This window comes from Protomyctophum parallelum (assembly GCF_964188405.1).
Source record: "Protomyctophum parallelum genome assembly, chromosome: 4".
Taxonomy (NCBI): Eukaryota; Metazoa; Chordata; class Actinopteri; order Myctophiformes; family Myctophidae; genus Protomyctophum; species Protomyctophum parallelum.
The window spans coordinates 19,427,026-19,439,668 of NC_139700.1; positions in this window are offsets into that span (position 1 = coordinate 19,427,026).

Consider the following 12,643-nt stretch of genomic DNA (forward strand, 5'->3'; position numbering starts at 1 on the left):
AAAAAAAAAAACATGGGTTATAGCCCATCGTTTTTTGAAATTTTGAAAAAACAAATAACCTCGTTTTTCATCATTTTTGAACATGGGCTATAGCCCATACCGTACGGCATACTATAGCACGCCGTTTTTCATCATTTTTGAGGATTTGAAAAAAATGGAAAAAAAAAAAACATGGGTTATAGCCCATCGTTTTTTGAAATTTTGGAAAAAGAAATAACCTCGTTTTTCATCATTTTTGAACATGGGCTATAGCCCATACCGTACGGCATACTATAGCACGCCGTTTTTCATCATTTTTGAGGATTTGAAAAAAAAGAAAAAAAAGAAAAAACATGGGTTATAGCCCATCGTTTTTTGAAATTTTGAAAAAGAAAATAACCTCGTTTTTCATCATTTTTGAACATGGGCTATAGCCCATACCGTACGGCATACTATAGCACGCCGTTTTTCATCATTTTTGAGGATTTGAAAAAAATGAAAAAAAAAAAAACATGGGTTATAGCCCATCGTTTTTTGAAATTTTGAAAAAAAAAATCCTCCGCAACACTCCGCAATTCCTCCGCATCCTCCGCAACACTGCTTTGAATGCCAGCATCAGAGTTTTGTATTCTGTGACTACCGGCCGTTAGCAAATTGCGGAGTGTTGCGGAGGAATTGCAATTAACCTCGTTTTTCATCATTTTTGAACATGGGCTATATAGCCCATACCGTATGGCATACTATAGCACGCCGTTTTTCATCCTTTTTGAGGATTTGAAAAAAATGAAGAAAAAAAAACAAAACATGGGTTATAGCCCATCGTTTTTTGATTTTTCTTATTGTATAGCAGTGGCTCACAGCCTCAGCCTGATGACCTCAAAAGTCTCATATCTCCCCTGAGCCATAGGCAGTTGCTTTGGCTTAGTGGTTAAGATGTTGTCCTTCAGTGCAGGTGACCTGTGTTCGATTCCTGGGTGTTACACTCTGATGAACGTGATTCAATGTTCAACTCTTGATTCTTTCAACTTTACTATCTGAAGGCTAACATACAAAAGATCGCTTCAACAGTACAAAGAGGCAGATGTTACTGAGTGATGGTGTAGTAGGGGTTATTCCGCACAGAGAGTTCATTTTCAAATCCCACTCTTCCTAAAGTTTAATGCTAGTTATTGAGCTTCATTTACTGCTATTCTAGCAGTGGCTCACAGCCTCAGCCTGATTACCTCAAAACTCTAATTGTCGTAGTGGTTAAGATGTTGGCTTTCCACGTGGGAGACCAGGGTTCGATTCCCGGCTGTTACACTATCATATAAAAGAAGACCTCAACAGCGCTAAGAAACATCTGATTAATATGATTCTGTGTTATTTAAACTTTACTAACTGAAGGCTAACGAACAAAAGATCACTTCAAAATGACCAGGAGACTTTGCCTGAGAGTGTCTGACTGATGGTGCAATGGTCTAATCATCAGGCTTTCAGTACAGACATTCCATGTTCAAGTCCTGTTCCTCCTACAGCTCAATGCTGCAGTAATTTGAACTTTTCAAGGCTTGAATGAAAAATAAAAACTCAAAAGCACCAGGAGACATCTGCTGAATGCCCAAAGGTGCCTTGGCGTAATGGTGTGGAGCGCTTGACCCGTTGCCTCTGCTACAGGCAGTTGGCAGGTTCAAGTCCCATGTCATGACATCAAGGTGCTGGAGGACCATCGGGAGAGGGTGCTCTCTCCCCCTGTTTCCTGAGATGTAACGGTTGGGGCTTATGTCTGAAAGAACCCTGTCCAGCTAACCTTTTACCATGAAAATGTCCAATTTAACATACTCTTACCACATCTCTGTTTGCCCTTTTCCAACTGGCCTGGAAGCCAGACATAAAAGAGGGACTTTCCAAACAAGTTTTGGCCCAGTATGCAAATACACAGACTATTCTTTCTGTCAGATGATGGGCCAAATTGCTATTTTATTTTTAAACGTTTGACCTAATTCTTATCTGTAAAATTTTAGGTGGACAGGGTTCTTTCAAACATAACCCCCAACTGCTACTTTTCAGGAAACAGGGGGAGAGAGCACCGTCTCCCGATGGTCCTCACTAGTACCTTGCATGGGACTTGAACCTGCAGGCAGGTGGTAGCAGAGGCTACCGATCAAGCACACCACACCATTGAGCTAAGGCACCTTGGGGCAATCAGCAGATGTCTCCTGGTGCTTATGAGTTTTTATTTTTTATTCTAGCCTTGAAAAGTTCAAATTACTGCAGCATTGGTTGAGTATTAGTTTTGAACCAGTAACCTTTGGATTATGAACCTCAGATTTATCTTTTGAGCCACATCGGCATGTAAGGTACAATCGGGAACTTATATTTAACCAGCCGTTTAGAATTTAGATGGACAGTGAAAATGTTCTTCAGGAGAATTGAACCCGGAATGTTCTGCTTATAAACCCCAGGTTTATCTACGGTGCCACACTGGCATGTGAGGTACAATCGGGAACTTATATTTAACCATCCATTTAGAATTTAGATGGACAGTTCTGTTTATAAACGTCTAAAACAAGTCTAAAAATAGACGTGTTTTAGACGTCTGTTTTGAGGATATGAAAAAAAACAAAAAAAACATGGGTTATAGCCCATCGTTTTTTGAAACTTTGAAAAAATCAAAAAACGATGGGCTATAACCCATCGTTTTTTTTTTTTCAAATCCTCAAAAATGATGAAAAACGGCGTGCTATAGTATGCCGTACGGTATGGGCTATAGCCCATGTTCAAAAATGATGAAAAACTAGTTTTTTTTTCTTTTTTCAAAAATTCAAAAAACGATGGGCTATAACCCATGTTTTTTTCTTTTCATTTTTTCAAATCCTCAAAAATGATGAAAAACGGCGTGCTATAGTATGCCGTTCGGTATGGGCTATTAGACGAGCGTCTAAAAATGGGATAAAAACGTCTAAAAATACACGTCTAAAACACGTCTAAAAATAGACGTGTTTTAGACGTCTATTTTTAGACGTTTTTCATCCCATTTTTGACCATGGGCTATAGCCCATACTGTACGGCATACTATAACAAGCCGTTTTTCATCATTTTTGAGGATTTGAAAAAAATCAAAAAACGATGGGCTATAACCCATCGTTTTTTTTTTTCAAATCCTCAAAAATGATGAAAAACGGCGTGTTATAGTATGCCGTACAGTATGGGCTATTAGACGAGCGTCTAAAAATGGGATAAAAACGTCTAAAAATAGACATCTAAAACATGTCTAAAAATAGACGTGTTTTAGACGTCTATTTTTAGACGTTTTTTATCCCATTTTTGACCATGGGCTATAGCCCATACTGTACGGCATACTATAGCAAGCCGTTTTTCATCATTTTTGAGGATTTGAAAAAAATCTAAAAACGGTGGGCTATAACCCATGTTTTTTTTTTCCCATTTTTTTCAAATCCTCAAAAATGATGAAAAACGGCGTGCTATAGTATGCCGTACGGTATGGGCTATAGCCCATGTTCAAAAATGATGAAAAACGAGGATTTTTTTTTTTCAAAAATTCAAAAAACGATGGGCTATAACCCATGTTTTTTTCTTTTCATTTTTTTCAAATCCTCAAAAATGATGAAAAACGGCGTGCTATAGTATGCCGTTCGGTATGGGCTATTAGACGAGCATCTAAAAATGGGATAAAAACGTCTAAAAATACACGTCTAAAACACGTCTAAAAATAGACGTGTTTTAGACGTCTATTTTTAGACGTTTTTTATCCCATTTTTGACCATGGGCTATAGCCCATACTGTACGGCATACTATAGCAAGCCGTTTTTCATAATTTTTGAGGATTTGAAAAAAATCTAAAAACGGTGGGCTATAACCCATCGTTTTTTTTTTCTTCATTTTCAAATCCTCAAAAATGATGAAAAACGGCTTGCTATAGTATGCCGTACGATATGGGCTATAGCCCATGTTCAAAAATGATGAAAAACTAGGTTAATTTATTTTTTCAAATTTTAAAAAAACGATGGGCTATAACCCATGTTTTTTTTTTTCCATTTTTTTCAAATCCTCAAAAATGATGAAAAATGGCGTGCTATAGTATGCCGTACGGTATGGGCTATAGCCCATGTTCAAAAATGATGAAAAACGAGGATTTTTTTTGTTTTTCAAAAATTCAAAAAACGATGGGCTATAACCCATGTTTTTTTCTTTTCATTTTTTTCAAATCCTCAAAAATGATGAAAAACGGCGTGCTGTAGTATGCCGTTCGGTATGGGCTATTAGACGAGCGTCTAAAAATGGGATAAAAACGTCTAAAAATAGACGTCTAAAACACGTCTAAAAATAGACGTGTTTGACGTTTTTTATCCCATTTTTGACCATGGGCTATAGCCCATACCGTACGGCATACTATAGCACGCCGTTTTTCATAATTTTTTAGGATTTGAAGAAAAGTTAAAAAAATCTAAAAACGATGGGCTATAACCCATCGGGTTTTTTTTTTTCCATTTTTTTCAAATCCTCAAAAATGATGAAAAACTGCGTGCTATAGTATGCCGTACGGTATGGGCTATAGCCCATGTTCAAAAATGATGAAAAAGGAGGATAATTTTTTTTTTCAAAAATTCAAAAAACAATGGGCTATAACCCATGTTTTTTCTCAAAAATGATAAAAAACGGCATACTATAGCACGCCGTTTTTTCATCATTTTTGAGGATTTGAAAAAACAAACAAAAAAAACATGGGTTATAGGCTAGCCCATCATTTTTTTAATTTTTGATTTTTTTTTTTAACCTCGTTTTTCATCATTTTTGAACATGGGCTATAGCCCATGCCGTACGGCATACTATAGCACGCCGTTTTTCATCATTTTTGAGGATTTGAAAAAAAAACAAAAAAAAAAACATGGGTTATAGCCCATCGTTTTTTAAATTTTTGAAAAAAAGAATTAACCTCGTTTTTCATCATTTTTGACCATGGGCTATAGCCCATACCGTACGGCATACTATAGCACGCCGTTTTTCATCATTTTTGAGGATTTGAAAAAAATGAAGAAGAAAAAACATGGGTTATAGCCCATCGTTTTTTGAATTTTTGAAAAAAAAATAACCTCGTTTTTCATCATTTTTGACCATGGGCTATAGCCCATACCGTACGGCATACTATAGCACGCCGTTTTTCATAATTTTTGAGGATTTGAAAAAAAAACAAAAAAAAAACATGGGTTATAGCCCATGTCCATTCACACTTTTTATTATTCAGCTTACTGTGGAGACACATCCTGGAACTTTTTACTTTGAAATGTTTTGTAGTTTCTGAGTTATTTAACTTAAACGGCCAATGCATTCTCTATGGCAATAACACAAACTTTGGCATGCTACTAGTCCTACATACTTAAACCTACCAACCCCATTCTAGCCTACTTAGGTTCATCTTACGGTGGACATGTTTGCCTGAAAAGGAATCTTTGAAAGGTGTCATAGTTTTAAAAATATAGTGCTTTCAAATTTGAGACTTTTACAATGTGGCTCAATGGCAGACATTAGGGGTGCCATTTTTCACGATTTCGGAGGATTTGAAAAAAAGGTGAAAATCACGGAAAAGTGACAGTCCATCGTCTCAAAGCGCATGCTATAAAGTGATAAATCATGTAATTACAACACATTGAGCGGGGCACTGCAGGGAGTTGAACCCCGTTCTGGTAAACCAGGAAGTACCACAACCAGTGCCTTAGTTTGTTTTGTTGTAATTTACAGGTCCAACAGCAATCACACTCATTACATTTCAACAGTAGTCATTTCACAATTTACACTGTAGGCAATAATAACAGTAAATAAAATAATAAATCACAAAGGTAACATTGTCAAATTTGCTAAATATTTTTAAATGTACTCTTGCCGACCTCCCACGACAAAATCATTAAAATAAGTAGGTTACCTAAAAAAAGGTGAAAATCACGGAAAAGCGACAGGCGACAGGCGACAGTCCATTGTCTCGGAGTGCATGCTATCGGTTTCCATTTTTCACGATTTCAGAGGAAATTTAAAAAAGGTGAAAATATCGGAAAAGCGACAGGCTATAGTCCATCGTCTCGGAGCGCATGCTATAGGGTGCCATTTTTCACGATTTCGGAGGATTTGAAAAAAAGGTGAAAATCACGGAAAAGCGACAGGCTATAGTCCATCGTCTCGGAGCGCATGCTATAGGATGCCATTTTTCCCGATTTCGGAGGATTTGAAAAAAAGGTGAAAATCACGGAAAAGCGATGGTCTCAGATGGCATACTTTAGCAAGCCGTTTTTCTACATTTTTGAGGAATTGGAATAAAAGACGAAAATCACTCAGAGAAGATGGGCTATAGACCATGGTCTCGGACGGCATACTATAGCATGCTGTTTTTCATCGTTTTTGAGAATTTGAAAAAAAGACGAAAATCACGAAAATCACTTCGAGACCATGAGCTATAGCCCATGGTCTCGGAGTGATTTTCGTCTTTTTTTCAAATCCTCGTTTTTCATCATTTTTGACCAAAAAAGATCATGACGAAAAAGCGTGACGAAAAAGCGTGTCTCGGAGCGCATGCGATAGGATGCCATTTTTCACGATTTCGGAGGATTTAAAAAAAAGGTGAAAATCACGGAAAAGCGACAGGCTATAGTCCATCGTCTCGGAGCGCATGCTATAGGGTGCCATTTTTCACGATTTCGGAGGATTTGAAAAAAAGGTGAAAATCACGGAAAAGCGACAGGCTATAGTCCATCGTCTCGGAGCGCATGCTATAGGATGCCATTTTTCCCGATTTCGGAGGATTTGAAAAAAAGGTGAAAATCACGGAAAAGCGACAGGCTATAGTCCATCGTCTCGGAGCGCATGCTATAGGATGCCATTTTTCCCGATTTCGGAGGATTTGAAAAAAAGGTGAAAATCACGGAAAAGCGATGGTCTCAGATGGCATACTTTAGCAAGCCGTTTTTCTACATTTTTGAGGAATTTTGAAAAAAAAAGACGAAAATCTCGGAGCGCATGGTATAGGGTGCCATTTTTCCCGATTTCGGAGGATTTGAAAAAAAGGTGAAAATCACGGAAAAGCGACAGGCTATAGTCCATCGTCTCGGAGCGCATGCTATAGGGTGCCATTTTTCCCGATTTCGGAGGATTTGAAAAAAGGTGAAAATCACGGAAAAGCGACAGGCTATAGTCCATCGTCTCGGAGCGCATGCTATAGGGTGCCATTTTTCCCGATTTCGGAGGATTTGAAAAAAGGTGAAAATCACGGAAAAGCGACAGGCTATAGTCCATTGTCTCGGAGCGCATGCTATAGGGTGCAATTTTTCACGATTTCGGAGGATAAAAAAAAAAAAAAGATATCGGAAAAGCGACAGGCTTTTTTTCAAATCCTCGTTTTTCATTATTTATAGCCCATGGCATACTTTAGCAAGCCGTTTTTCAAATATTTTGAGGAATTGGAATAAAAGACAAAAATCACTCCGAGACCATGGGCGGACGGCATACTATAGCATGTCGTTTTTCATCATTTTTGAGAATTTGAAAAAAAGACGAAAATCACGAAAATCACTCCGAGACCATGAGCTATATAGCCCATGGTCTCGGAGTGATTTTCGTCTTTTTTTCAAATCCTCGTTTTTCATTATTTATAGCCCATGGTCTCGGATGGCATACTTTAGCAAGCCGTTTTTCTACATTTTTGAGGAATTGGAATAAAAGACGAAAATCACTCCGAGAAGATGGGCTATAGCCTATAGACCATGGTCTCGGACGGCATACTATAGCATGCCGTTTTTCATCATTTTTGAGAATTTGAAAAAAAGACGAAAATCACTTCATTTTTGACCAAAAAAGATCATGACGAAAAAGCGTGACGAAGAAGCGTGACGGAAAAGTGTGATGGAAAAGTGTGACGGAAAAGCGTGACGGAAAAGCGTGACGAAAAACAGCATGCTATAGTTTGGCGTCCGAGACCATGGGCTATAAATGATGAAAAACAAGGATTTGAAAAAAAGTCGAAAATCACTCCGAGACCATGGGCTTGGAGTGATTTTCGTCTTTTTTTCAAATCCTCAAAAATAATGAAAAACGGCATGCTATAGTATGGTGTCCGAGACCATGGGCTATAAATGATGAAAAACGAGGATTTGAAAAAAAGACGAATGGTCCATGGTCTCGGAATGATTTTCGTCTTAATGCGGGCTGTTGGCTTATTGTATAATGTACGAATAGCGCCAATAAAACATTTGTGCATATATACCAAATTTCCCCAAACCTTGTATAGAAAGGGCCAGTCAATGTGTTTTAATCGTTTAAAATGAATTACGATAATTTACAAGGTTCAATAATACAATTTCATTCAAGAGTTGTCAAATAAGGAATATTTTCTTTCAGTCTAACAGATAAACCCAAAGAAGATACTTAAATAATATAATCTAATAGGATGAACATGTACTGACAAGCGTCAGGAAGACAGAGGTTAGAGACAGATCACCTTGTAGCACCTCGTTGTGAGAGACGAAGATAATAAGAAGATTATCAACACCACCTCCACCATGGCCTACAATAACATACAGAACGTTCAAACAGTGCAGTGTGACTCTGATCAGCCCATAGTGACAATCAAAGCAGATGGGGTGGGTTATTCTAGGAGCGTGGCAACAATCATGGACATTCGTAAGGAAAGGTGCATATACCAGGAATGTCCCCATGAGGACTGCAAGGACAAGATTGTTGACCTTAAGAATGGAAATTACTGCTGTGAGAAATGTAGAAGAGAATTTCCTGAGTTCGAATATAGACTCAATATAGCAGACTTTCGCGGCGAGAAATTGGTGTCATGCTCCCAGGAAATAGTTGTCCTCCTGGACAGTCCTCCTGGCACAACAGTACTTGTGCGCTCTGCTTGCGCACTAATCTACTTGTGTGCAACACGCAAGTAGGCACTCGACAGAGTGCAATTCTAGTTGTTTTAAAACCATACATATCAAATTGTTTATAGGATCAATATAAGTAAATGAATATATGATAACCCTTCCACAGGACTAGACTTTTCAAATGTATCACACATTTTGTAATTTTCACCTGCAGTAGGCCTATACGTGATAGGTGAATAGGTATTATAGGTATTTAATTAATAGTTGTGAAACTTCCCCAGTTGATTACTTACACAAAGACACTGATTTATTGTATTTCACATTTTCTGAAATTGTACATTTAAATATGCAAATTCTGCATTATGTAGGACAATATCCCGTTCCAATTTTGGATCATTGTCTGGCTCATGTACTAGAAACTGGTTCCCCATCGGTGGGGTAATGGGTCTATGGGTAATTTAATGGTGGATAAAACCCAGTAGGTAAAACGGGGACAGAGTGGCATTCTGACGCACCGGAATTCAGACTATGTGGCTTCCACGTGCGGTTAGGGTTAGGTTAGGGGAATGGGCTTCGGAATGCCGGCATGTAACCAGGTAAAACATATGCCTCCCTGTGCCAAATCTTTGGCTTTTTTCAGTAACACAGGACCCTTAGCAGACTCTCAAACACCTATCACAAAGAACTGCTAATTCAATGGTGCTTCTCTCAACAAACACAAACCTCTTGGCAAACATTGTTTTTATAATAGTGTCCGCAGCCTTTGTTTGTCATATAAACAAAAATGTCCTCTCGTATAACCTATTCAGAGGAGTATCATCCTTTTTGAGCGGTGCCTAACCGCTCCAATGACTGGCTGTGTCTGTCTGCCTGTCTGTCTTTCTGGGGTATGAACAGCTGCAAGGGTGACCTAAAGTGGCACTTTTGAGCAGCCTCACAGGGCCACTGTGAGCACTATAACTATAACTGCAGCCAGCCAGCGATGTTGTTTTCTCATAACAGTGCAGGCGTTACAAAGCCACTGGACTGTGAACAAAGATTCAAAAGAACTCTCTCTGGGCCTCTGGATTTCCATTCTTTCTACCAAATGCACCGAGGTATCCTCAGCTACCATCAGTGAGTTGGGTTTAAAAAGTGGTTCCACTTGCAGACAAACAGTGGAAACCTCTCCCATATTAAGCCTACATAGGCTTGTCAGGGCGAGGTTTTTGTCCCATATGATTGTGTTACACACCAAGCCAACTGACACAAATGAAAGTTATGTACAGTATATAGCTCCACTGGTAGCCTTAAAGGGACAATATGTTAATGAAATTTAGAAGATTTAGAACACATTCCTGGGGTCTTATTTTATTATTATTTTAGATTTTAGCAGAGCCCAGTGTCTCTGATGTCATGGACGGGCCTTAGAGTATATATGAATAGAGACGGCACCCGAGTTCTCCTCCCATCCACTTGCATTAAGTTGCTCTAAAGCGCATGAGGCGATTTCACTCCTCCTTCCGAGTAGGAACAGAGTGCATTCTGGGATGGATTGGGCCCAAACACATGAACGCACTGCCGTTGACTATCATTGCACGCGTTCACGTGCGTTCACGTATGAAACCGTGTTCACGTGTCATCATGAACGTACACAATGATAGTCAACGGACCAGCGCGTTCATGTGTTTGGGCCCACGCTGCAATACCAGATTCGGCCACTATGTCCATTTCGTCCCAGGGTTTCCTCCGGGTGCCGTCTCTATTCATATATACTCTAAGCACTGGCTCACTTACTTCCTGTCTCAGTAAAAACAGCCCTCCCCTATACACAAGGAGGAGCAGTGCACCAAAGCATTATGGGAATTGTAGTCCAGGAAGTCAGTGAGGCCAGTGTCCATGACATCAGAGACACTGGGCTCACTGCTAAAATCTAAAATATCTAAAACCACATATTACACACGTGTAATATATGTGCCTATACATTACAGACAGTGAAAGGTTCCAGTGCTGTTGTATATCAGTACTCCTGGAATGCCTATATCCAAACAAACTGCTGTATAAAGAAATGCAGAGAGCTGAACCAGAGTTATATAATATGATGTGATCCTTCTTCATGTCTGACAATGACCGCAAATAAGAATGAATCGTTTTTTCTATTTAGTCACGACTCATGCGGTACACAAATGCATATTGAGAAGGAAGCTGTGCACAGTGCTGTTCCTTTTAAAACCACACCTACTTATTTTTATGTGTGGTTTGTCATGTCACAGAATTTATTTTGGACAAAGGTATGTCTTTCTCTCTACTTGCTGTGATTGGCAACTGAGGGGAAAAGCAGATGACACAATGGGGCATGTAGAGACCTAGGAACTGAGGCAGGTATTTCCTACATGACTACTGAAAGCACATTTTCATCTCCCCATTCACTTTCACACTCTTATCCATGGAACTGAACTGTCATATCAAATGGGATAGTAGGAAAACAGCAGCCATTGTTCATTTGAAAATCAGAAAATGTACTAAGAATTAAGTAACACTGGTTGGCAGAGGGAGTATAGCACCCAGGATTACAGTTTATATGCAATTGGCACCGGGTGAAAAATGGGTTACAAAATTGCGGGATAAGATTTGTATATCAAAGAATTAATTAAGTAACAAATGCTTTATTTTTTACCAGTCAAGCATAAACCTTGAAACACATCTCAAACTAAACCATGCATAATGTGAACAAACTGGCAGAAGGAATGCAAGACAGCATGTCAACACAATCACACCTAGTCAGTGTGATGAAGCTAAAATGAAGTGACTCTGTACACTTGGATTAATTAAATATACTGGTGAGAGGACCATCCTGCATGTTGAGGCAGCTGAGATAACGTCAACAAGTGCCTAAAGGCAACTATGAGTCATTGATGTTATTTTTGCTCTGGTATTGGGAGTTTTGTCGGTCTTGGGAGTCTCTTGCTCCCGTTTCACAACTATGGAAAGAGGAGAACTGAGAGTCAGTGTATGTCAGTCAGATGTAGCCAACAGCAACACTGTGCCACAAAGGACTGTCAGTGAAATGTCAACAGCCTCCATCATCATTGTACCATCCAGCACCTGACCAAACACCATAACCCTGATTTAGAAGCAGGTCCAGACTATAGAGCTGTGAGAGCAGGCTACCCATACAACTGAAGCTTTATGATCTAACCTCATATATATGTTTTACTCTAATCCCAAAGCACAGATATCTAAATAACAAATCAATCCTTTACAGCTTGTTCAGCACCGTTGTTTTAATTCCCTCCTCTTAAGGGCCTGGTTAAAATAATTGGATTATATTGCAACAGCCTAGATAGCGAAATTATCGTATCGTTTTACAGGGGACGATCAATAACAACATAATTTAGCCCGGAGGAGAGGTTTATTGTCTCAAAGGGTTGAGGATATCTGTAAGTCATTGTCCGGTAATTATATGTCTGAGGCTCTTAAATTAATCTGAACCCTGAGTGTTGACATTTCCACAGCTCATTACCGAGCCACGGTACACTGTACACTGTATGAAGACAGAGAGGTCTACATTACTGCAAAGATGACCATATAGGACACACAGTTACACAGCACAGCCGTCTTGGATAACCTACAGGAGAAATGTTCAAATATTTAATTTGATTTATTTTGTTGCATGTCAAAAATAGAAGATATGATATACAAGCTCACATCGTGTCACAGATGCAACACGTTCTGGGCTTGTAGATCAGCAATTTTCAGCACACGACACCATCATACAACAGAGCATGATGGGAAACAGCTCCTCTTTGGCCTATTGGTAG